The sequence below is a fragment of the Sapajus apella genome, unplaced genomic scaffold, assembly GCF_009761245.1.
Source record: "Sapajus apella isolate SASKATOON/1434 unplaced genomic scaffold, GSC_monkey_1.0 scaffold186, whole genome shotgun sequence".
NCBI classification, from domain to species: domain Eukaryota; kingdom Metazoa; phylum Chordata; class Mammalia; order Primates; family Cebidae; genus Sapajus; species Sapajus apella.
In genome coordinates this window covers 682,992-693,905 of record NW_022437126.1, presented here as the reverse complement: position 1 = coordinate 693,905, position 10,914 = coordinate 682,992, and positions in this window count along the sequence as shown.

The window sequence follows — 10,914 nt, the reverse complement described above, 5'->3', positions numbered from 1 at the left end:
AGGTCACTCTTTTTTTTTTTTTTTTTTTTTTTTTTTTTTTTTTTTTTCTCTGAGACGGAGTTTCGCTCTTGTTACCCAGGCTGGAGTGCAATGGCACAATCTCGGCTCACTGTAACCTCCACCTCCTGGGTTCAGGCAATTCTCCTGCCTCAGCCTCCTGAGTAGCTGGGACTACAGGCACGCGCCACCACACCCAGCTAATTTTTTGTATTTTTAGTATAGAGATGGGGTTTCACCATGTTGACCAGGATGGTCTCGGTCTCTTGACCTCGTGATCCACCCGCCTCGGCCTCCCAAAGTGCTGGGATTACAGGCTTGAGCCACCGCGCCCGGCCAAGTTTATGCTCTTAATTCGGCAGGAATGCCCTTGGTTTCCTCATCAAGAAACCTTAGATTTAGAGTTATGGGAGCAGGTAGGTCCCTGCCTGAAAAGAGAATATGAGCAAGGTCATTTTACTAATGTTACCATTTTGACCACCTGGGCGCTGGGACGCTCTGCGTTGTATCCTCTTTATCCGCCACGTTGCAGTGAATCAGACCACCCATCTTCTCCACCTGGAGGGAATTCAGGAGATTTACAGGAGAAGGAAAAGCAGGAGCCAGAATAACAAGGAGACCCCTCTCCCTTCTTCATTCCCTTCTATGGGTAATCAGGAAGAGATTTTTTTCTAGTGAGGAAGAGGACGGACTGGACCCTTTTATTCCCACTATAGAAGAGCTATTGCCTTCTTTTCTTCCACCCTTAAAAGGACCTACATTCATTGGCCCTGTTCAGGCAACAGGGCCTCCCATCCTGCTTGAGGAGATTGGAGGCTGCCCAAGGAACAGTTCTTGGATAAGACCCCCCCCCCAACCTCGTCAGCGAACATCTATATGATCGGGTCGCCCTGTCTCCTTCACAAACTTCCCTGCTGGAGGGGTGCCTCCAGGAGGAAGGAAAGTGGCCGATTAAAATCGTCTCCCTAATATGCAAGTTTTCACCTCCTACTTCCAGCATCGGCCTTTCCCTCGTCTTTTATCTGTTTCCCTGGAGTATAAGGGAAAGTTGCATGCTGTCTCCTGGGTTTTCTACCAGAAAGCTCTGGATTCCTTGCTGCTCACAGAGGCCCGAGTTGCTAAGATGCCATGGAGTGCCCATTTAGTCACTGGCAGTCTGGGCAAGTTGCCCCTTTCTGGGTTTGTGAAGGAGGGGAGACCAAGAGATACAGACCAAGTCCCCGGATGGCTGCAGACAGCTCCAGCCTGGTCCTAAGAATCCTCCTCACCATGGTCACCTGCCTTAGTAACTGTGCCCAGAAAGGGGCCTGCTGCTTGCTGTGCTGCCGCTTTTCCTACTTCTGCTAATCCCTGCCACTCCCCGCATGTCTCAGCTGCCAAGCAATTCCTTGTCTTCCCTGGCCCATAGGGAAAGGGCTAAGAAACAGTCCATGTGCATCCCAACCTTATTAGCCTAGGGTGGGCAGAGGGGTGTGGAGCAGCCTAGAGTACAGCGCTCCGGGGGAAAAGCCTACTAATGAGGGCGCTCTCCTGTAGCCATATGTTAAATGCTAACTAGGCTGAAGTGGACGAGCCCTGCCAGCTGCTGTCGTCTTCAGAAGATAGACGCAGTGGTAAGGAATACTGATTTCACTTTTTTACAAAATCTTTAAAAACACTGTGGCTGGGAAATTTCAAAGCAGACCCTGTGCTGCATGTCTGCTCCTCCCCTGAGCCTCTCTGCTTGGGGGTAGAAAAAATAATAAAAAGCCCAGTATGTTTTCAGTACCTTACCTAGCAGGGTTGGCTCCGAGCGTAGGTGGCCTGGAGGATGAGAGGGGTGGTCTTCTCCCAGCCTGTTACCCTCTTGCCGCCAACCTCCACGCTTATAAACACGCACTTTCCCACCTGGTCATTTTCTGGCCTCTTGCTGCCACGTGTAGTCTTCCTTCCTTCCTTCCTCTCAGGGTAAGAGCAGCCACAGGTGGCAGGCTATTAAAATAAAAGGCTGCCTAAGGAGCCCGGAGTAGATGGGAAGAAATTGGCCACAGCCTTGCTTTCCGAAGCTCATTTCTAAAACATTCCAGCTAAAGGCTAATGCAGGAGAATGGCCAGCACCTAAGGACATTTTTTAAAGTTTTTTGGATTTTTTTTTTTTTTCTTTTACACGCTTAAGCTAGCTCAACGCTGGTTTATTATCCTGGCAACTTGCAGTCACATTCTAATGACTTTCTAAGGCCAGAAAATATGGTAAAAATTGCTTAAAATATTCATCCCTTCCATGTCTTAGTTTAACAGGTAGGCTTTATCTTTGCCATTTCTGTATTTTATATGTTATGTGCTATCTCAGTCCCTCTAAACATATACAAAAGACCACAAATGTAATAGTTTCTCTTCTCATAAAGGGGTGCCGACGTTGTGTCCAGTTGTCAGAATATGACCCTGCCACTCTTTTCCTACCGTTATGCAAGGAACAGTTTCGTACTCTTAGCTTGTGATCTTGATTGGCAAGTAGCAATGGCTGACTCTGTTGGTAATATCAGCTTCTAGTTACCAGCCTCTAAGCTTCTAAACTTTTTACAAACTGTGCCTGTTAAATTTGTGTCTATTGTTGTCTCTGAGCTTTTGTTTCATGCCACTACTGTCTTTACAAATGTTAAAAAAAAAAAAAACAAGGAAGAGCAGCCATAGTGTGGCAAGAGGTCATGCAAAACTGACAACACGAAATCCAGGAACATTTTGAAACTACACAACAGGTGGAGTTAGGTGCCCTAATATTGGCTTTACAAACTTTTCCTCACCAAGACATAAACATGGGGATTCTGCTTATGCGGTGTATGACATTACGCATTTAGATCTTGCACATGTGAAGGGCATTACTAATGCATCTCTACCAGCTTTGTTTCTTACAACGCAAGAGCTCCTCTGTGCCCGTCATCACCATCTTTGTATCGCCCACATTTGCTCTCATTCTAGGTTACCTGGTCCCTTGTCAAAAGGAAAAGCTTGAGCTGCTGCTCTGGTACAACCGCAAATGTGACTGGCAGACTTTCCTGCATTTTTTTGAGCTCAAGCTCATCATGCTTTTTTTCATCAGAATGCTTGAAGTCTTAACAGTTTCATTTAACACTTGCTCAAGCTCGAATAATTTTTAAAACTTGTCCTGATTGCCAACGGCATTCTGTCCTTTTTCCTTAAGGTTTGGTGCCAACCCACAAAGTCTGGTGCCTAATGCTATCAGGCAAACTGATGTTACTCAGTAATCCATCTCAAATGACCATCTAGTGGATGTTTGTAGTTAATACAAGCCCTTTCAATAAATACTTGGTGGGTGGATGCTGGGGCGGACTCTCTCGGAAGATCTACCTCAGCCCTGCTCAGCTGAAACTGTCTGAGTACTTTGTTCTTGCTATTCACTGCAAGCTATAAGCTCTGCACTGCACTCCAGCCTGGGCGACAGAGTGAGACTCTGTCTCAAAACACAAAAAACAAAAATGAAGTTTCTCCTAGAATTCCTGCAGTTTCACACACGGACTACAACTCACTGGACCAGTGTCAGAGGCCAAGGCAGCTCTAGTGCCTGCCCCACCACCTCTGTCTCTGCTCTGTCTGCTCTGTCTGCTCTGTGCTCCTCTCGCTTTCTCAGCACTGCCCATTCCCTCTACTTTGCATGTCCCCTTTCTTTTTTTTTTTTTTTTTTTTTTTGAGATGGCGTCTTGCTGAGACTACAGGCGCCTGCCCCCACACCCAGCTAATTTTTAAAAATTTATTTATTTATTTATATTTATTTTGAGACAGAGTCTCGCCCTGTCGCCAGGCTGGAATGCAGTGGCATGATCTCGGCTCACTGCAACCTCCGCCTCCCGGGTTCAAACGATTCTCCTGCCTCAGCCTCCTGAGTAGCTGGGACTACAGGTGCCCACCAACACACCTGGCTGATATTTGTATATTTAGTAGAGATGGGGTTTCTCCATGTTGGCCAGGCTGGTCTAGAACTCTTAACCTCGTAATCTGCCCACCTCGGCCTCCCAAAGGGCTGGGATTACAGGCGTGGGCTACCACGCCCGGCCCGGCCTGTCCCCTTTCTACTGTGTAGTTTCTGTTTTCTCATCGCTTGTGTATCTTTTCACCATGGTCTTGGCCCCAGACCAACTTCTTGACTTCTCTCTGCAGAGGCAGCCAATGCACTTTTGCTCCTGCATTGGCTGAGCAGGTTGCTACTGCCTGATGCTAGGAAAGCTTGGGGTGCATACACGGAGAAAAGGTTATGGGGTTGGCCTCAGACTGTCCTGTTTAGGATGGATGGTGGGTGTGGCAGGCCCTATGACACCACATGTCCAGTGCCTTTCACCCTCTCCCAACCCAGCCCACTTCCTAAATGTTGGCTCCCAAAACGGCCCATCATGATCCCATTTTCACTGTCAGAACTGAAATATATACGAATATGTGAAATATAGATAAATCAGGCCGGGCATGGTGGCTCACACCTGTAATCCCAGCACTTTGGGAGGCCAAGGCGGGTGGATCATGAGGTCAAGAGATCAGGACCATCCTGGCCAACATGGTGAAACCCCATCTCTACTAAAAATACAAAAATTAGTGGGGGGTGGTGGTGTGTGCCTGTAGTCCCAGCTACTCGGAAGGCTGAGGCAGGAGAATGCTTGAACCCCAGAGGCAGAGGTTGAATTGAAGAGAGATCCTGCTGCTGTACTCCAGCCTGGTGACAGGGCAAGACTCAGTCTCAAAAAAAAAAAAAAAAAAGAAAAAAGAGATATAGACAAATCAATAGTTGATATAAATTCACTCTATACTCTCTAGCAGGATTGAAACTTGAAATCTTGCTTCTGAAAGTGATTATGAGGAAAAAAAGATCTAATAATCTGATCAAAAAGAGGGCAGAAGATTTGAATAGACATTTCTCAAAAGAAGACATACAAATGGCAAACAGGTATAAGAAAATGTGCTCAGCATCATTGGTCACCAGAGAAATGCAAATCGAAACTACAAGATAGATATTATCTCATCCTAGTTAAAGTGGCTTATATTCAAAAGACAGGCAATAAATGCTTGTGAGGATGTGGAAAAAAGGGAAGCTCACACACTGTTGGTGGAAATGTAAATTAACACAGCCACTATGGAGAACAGGCTGGAGGTTCCTCAAAAAAACTAAAAATTGAGCTACCAAGGATCCAGCAATCCTACTGCTGGGTACGTGCCCCAAAAGAAGGGAAATCAGGCTGGCCACGGTGGCTCATGCCTGTAATCCCAGCACTTTGGGAGGCTGAGGCAGGTGGAACACCTGAGGTGAGGAGTTCAAGACCAGCCTGGCCAACATGGTGAAAACCCATCTATACAAAATTGGCCAGGTATGGTGGCACATGCCTGTAATCCCAGCTACTTGGAAGGCTGAGGCAACAGAATCGCTTAAACCTGAGAGGTTGAGGTTGCAGTGAGCTGAGATAGCGCCATTGCATTCCAGCCTGGGCAACGAAAGTGAAGCTCCATCTCAAAAAAAAGAAAAAAAAAAACAAGAAGGGAAATCAGTATATTGAAGAGATATCTGCACTCCTCTGTTTATTGCAGCACTAGAACTAGTTGAGAACTAGCAGCACTATAATCGCTAAGATTTGGAAGCAACCTAAGTGTTCATCAACAGATGAATGGACAGGCAGGGTGCAGTGCCTCAGGCCTATAATGCCAGCACTTTGGGAGGCCAAGGCAGGAGGATCGCTTGAGCCTGGGAGTTCAAGACCAGCCTGGGCAATATAGTGAGAACCCATCTGTTAATAAATAAATAAAATTTTTAAAAAACAGATAAATGGTAAGCCAAGATCACGCCACTGCACCCTAGCCTGGGAAACAGGAGCGAAAATTCCATCAAAAACAAAGCAAAACAGAAAAACAGGTGAATGAATAAAGAAAATGTGGTACATATACACAATGGTGTACTATTTAGCCATAAAAAAGGATGAGATCCAGGTGGGCATGGTAGCTCAGCATGTAATCCAGCACTTTGGGACACTGAGGCAGGTATATCACAAGGTCAGGAGTTTGAGACCATCTTGGCCAACATGGTGAAACCCCATCTCTACTAAAAATACAAAAATTAGCTTGGCACGGTGGTGCATGCCTGTAATCCCAGCTACTTGGAAGGCCGAGGCAGGGGAATTGCTTGAACCCAGAAGGCAGATGTTGCAGTGAGCTGAGATCATGCCACTGCACTCCAGCCTGGTAACAGAGCGAGACTGTGTTTCAAAAAAAAAAAAAAAAAAAAAGATGAGATCCTGTCATTTGGAACAACATGAATGGAACTGGAGATCATTATATTAAGTGAAATAAGCCAGGCACAAAAAGACAATCAAAGCATGTTCTCACTTATTTGTGGAAGCTAAACATCAAAATGGTTGACTTCATGGACACACGGTGTAGAAGGATGGTTACCAGAAGCTGGGAAGGGTAGTGGGGGTAGGGTGGTAGGGGGGAGAGTTAATGGGTACCAAAAAAAATAGAATAAGACCTACTGTTTGATGGCACAGCAGAGGAACTACAGTCAATAATAACTTCACTGCACATGTTAAAATAGAATATAATTGGATTGTTTGTAACTCAAAGGATAAATGAGGGGATTTAAAAAACAGTGATTATGGCAGGGGCCCTTCAAAAAAACAGTCTCAACTCAGAGTCCAGTGTCCCCTGTTCTAAATAGTCCCACCCAGGTGTGATTTCCATCCATTCTCCAAATGATGGGCTAAACCCTCAACTCAAGCACCATGACTATATCGTGTATAAACAATACATCACACAAACACCCACAACATAGAAAATGCAACAGTGGGCCAGTCGCGGTGGCTGAAACCTATGATCCCAGCACTTTGGGAGGCTGAGGTGGATGGATCACTTGAGGTCAGGAGTTTGAGACCAGCCTGGCCAACATGGTCTCTATTAAAAATACAAAAATTGGCCGGGCACGGTGGCTCACGCCTGTAATCCCAGCACTTTGGGAGGCCAAGGCGGGTGGATCACGAGGTCAAGAGATCGAGACCATCCTGGTCAACATGGTGAAACCCCGTCTCTACTAAAAATGCAAAACATTAGCTGGGCATGGTGACGCGTGCCTGTAATCCCAGCTACTCAGGAGGCTGAGGCAGGAGAATTGCCTGAACCCAGGAGGCGGAGGTTGCGGTGAGCCGAGATTGCGCCATTGCACTCCAGCCTGGGTAACAAGAGCGAAACTCCGTCTCAAAAAAATAAATAAATAAATAAATAAATAAAATAAAAATACAAAAATTAGCCGGGTGTGGTGGCTCACACCTGTAATCCCAACACTTTGGGAGGTTGAGGCAGGCGAATCACCTTAGGTCAGGAGTTTGAGACCAGCCTGGCCAACATGGTGAAACCCTGTCTTAAAATAAATAAATAAATAAAAATACAAAAATTAGCCAGGCATGGTGGTGCGCAACTGTAATCCCAGCTACTTGGGAGGCTGAGGCAGGAGAATCACTTGAACCCAGGAGGTGGAGGTTGCAGTGAGCCAAGATTGTGACACTGCATTCCAGCCTGGGCCACAGAGCAAGACTCCATCTCAAAATAATAATAATTTAAAAATAAATCAATAATCAAATGAAATAGTGGGCAAAACTACATTTGAACCGACAATCTGCATAGCTGAGGTGTTCGTGGGTGGGGGGTTAGAGTGAGTAGAAATCGTCATCCCTGGATGGCTGCGCCCATGTGTGGAAGCATGGGCCATGGGTCCCAGGCATGCTCTGTACTCACCATAGAGCACCAGGGCTTGGAGCTGCAACTTGGGAGTGACCAGCAGATCCCATGGGCATCCACCTGCTGCCTTGCTCCTCATGCTGGGGGAGTTTCTGGAAGGGGCTCTTGCCACTTCCCATGTCACAGCAGTGCGCTCCCACCAGTGCTAGGAGCAGGGCTCAGCCACTGTCCTTGTCTGGGTTTGGTTTGCTCACACTGAGGACTGCCTGGGGGGCTGAGACTTCCTGCCGAGTTACTAGAGTCAGGCACAGGCCTGCTAGCCAGGGCTGTATTTTCCCCAGAACCTGAGTGGGCTGCCTGACAATTTCCCCTGCACACACACACACACACACACACACACACACACACACCCCCCAGCATGTTTGACTTCTGAGTTAGACCCAAAAAACTCAGCTCAACAGGAAGCCGCTCCCTTCGCCTACTGGCTTCTGGCTAGCAGCATGGAACAGCTGCAGCTGCCCCAGCAGCCAGACTGCCAGGCCTCAGCTTCTGCCTTCAGTGCTCTCACAGTGCAAATATCCCCAGCCTGGCCTGAGGAGGGCCCCCTCTCCATTCCATACAAAGAACCGCTCTTGATTTGTGAACAGAATTAGCCTTGGCTGAACCAAAGCAGGGAGGTGTAGCAGACCCGGATTTCTTTTTCTTTTTTCTTTTTTTTTTTTTTTTAAGACGGAGTCAGTCTCACTCTGTCACCAGGCTGCAGTGCAGTGGTGCAATCTTGGCTCACTGCAACCTCTGCCTCTGGGTTCAAGCGATTCTCCTGCCTCAGCCTCTCAAGTAGCTGGGACTACAGGGATGCGCCGCCACACGCAGGTAATTTTTGTATTTTTAGTACAGACAGGGTTTCACCATGTTAGCCAGGTTGGTCTCAAACTCCTGACCTCAAGTGATCCACCTGCCACGGCCTCCCAAAATGCTGGGATGACAGACGCGAGCCTGTATGAGCGAAATACATGAAGTCATGAGTGTTTTATCTTCCAGCACCCTCCTTTTTTCTGAGAACTGCCCTCCAATCCTGTGAGCCCAGAGGACCTGCCTGAAATGGAGAGAACCCACCCCTGGCCAGAGTGGACTGGTCTCAGGAGGACACCTGACCCAAGCCAGGCCAAAGAAAGTCCCTTCCCTGGGAATGTTTTCAAACAGGAACTCAGGAAAGCATTCTGTCTCTGCTGCCACAAGCTATGAAATTTAGATGCATGAGGCTGCCAAGTTCATTCCTCATCTTTTATGTGGAGTGAGAGAGAATGCAGCTGAGACACAGACAAGTAGAGACAAGAATGAGCCTTAGCATTCTAGCCCCATCCCAGGAATACCTGAGGCCCAGCTGAGCTGCTATAGGCTGGCTGCCCACACATCCTTTGATTGAATGAGGTACCTCAGCCTCTTTCCAATAAATCCTTTTCTTGGCTTACTATATGAAGATTTTCAGGGAGGGTGGGGTGGTTTATACCTATAACCCCAGCACTTTGGGAGGCCGAGGCGGGTGGATCATGAGCTCAGGAGTTTGAGACTAGCCTGGCCAACATGGTGAAACCCAGTCTCTACTAAAAACACAAAAATTACCTGGGCGTGGTAGCGTGTCCCTGTAGTCCCAGCTACTCAGGAGGCTGAGGCAGGAGAATCGCTTGAACCTGGGAGGCGGAGGTTGCAGTGGACTGAGATCACACCACTGCACTCCAGCCTGGGCAACAGAGCAAGACTCCGTCTCAAACACACACACACACACACACACACACACACACACACACACACACAACACAAAGTGCTGAGATTACACTTGCATGCCACCACGCCCAGCTAATTTTTCACCTTGTGTAGAGATGGGGTCTTACTTTATTGCCCAGGCTGGTCTCGAACTTCTGGACTCAAGCCTGGCACATGTTTTTTTTTTTTTTTTTTTTTTCAGATGGAGTTTCACTTGTTGCCCAGGCTGGTGTGCAATGTCGTGAGCTCAGCGCACCACAACCTCCGCCTCCTGGGTTCAAGCGATTCTACTGCCTCAGCCTCCCAAGTAGCTGGGATTACAGACATGTGCCTCCACGCCTGGCTAATTTTGTATTTTTAGTAGAGATGGGGTTTCTCCATGTTGGTCAGGCTGATCTCAAACTCCCAACCTCAGGTGATCCACCCGCCTCAGCCTCCCAAAAGTGCTGGGATTACAGCTATGAGCCACATGGCCCAGGCTACAAACTTTAATTTTTGCTAAATGATAGATGAAAACTCCTATCTTTTTAATATTTTTGTATGTGTGTGTGATGGTGTTTCGCTCTTGTGCTCTTGTTACCCAGGCTGGAGTGCAATGGTGCAAACTTGGCTCACTGCAACATACACCTCCCCGGTTCAAATGATTCTCCTGCCTCAGCCTTTTGAGTAGCTGGGATTACAGGCTTGGGCCACCATGTCCAGCTAATTTTTTTTTGTATTTTTAGTAGAGATGGGGTTTCATCATGTTGGTCAGGCTGGTCTCAAACTCCTGGCCACAAGTGATCCATCTGCTTCAGCCTCCCAAAGTACAGGGATTACAGGCGTGATCCACTGCACCCGGCCTGCTATCTCCTATTTTGATTTACATGTCTTGATGAGAGTGGTTAGGCTTTTTTTTTTTTTTTTTTTTTTTTTTAGAGCAGATGTACTAGTTGTCATCCATATGTATTTCTTTATTTCTTTATTCTGAAAACTACCTATTTATATCAACAGATAAAATAGTGTTTGTTCCAATATATGAGACTCGACTATACAGTGGAAATAAAACATTACATTCATATAGAAAATAAAGCTAATCAAATCAATGCTGTTGGGACAGCTGGAAAACTCATCATCAGAATAACAACCAAACCCTCATTTCTCTGCTTCCACTAGGTGGATCAAATGTTTGAATCTAAGGCTGGGTGCAGTGGCTCATGCCTGTAATCCCAGCACTTTTGAGAAGCTGAGGTGGGTGGATTACTTCAGGTCAGGAGTTCAAGACCAGCCTAGCTAACATGGCAAAACCCCATCTCTACTAAAAATCCAAAAGATGAGCTGGGCGCGGTAGTACCTATCTGTAATTCCAGATATTCTGGAGGCTGAGGCAGGAGAATCACTTGAACCAAGGAGGTGGAGATTGCAGTGAGCTGAGATTGCACCACTGCACTCTAGCCTGGGTGACAGAGTGAGACT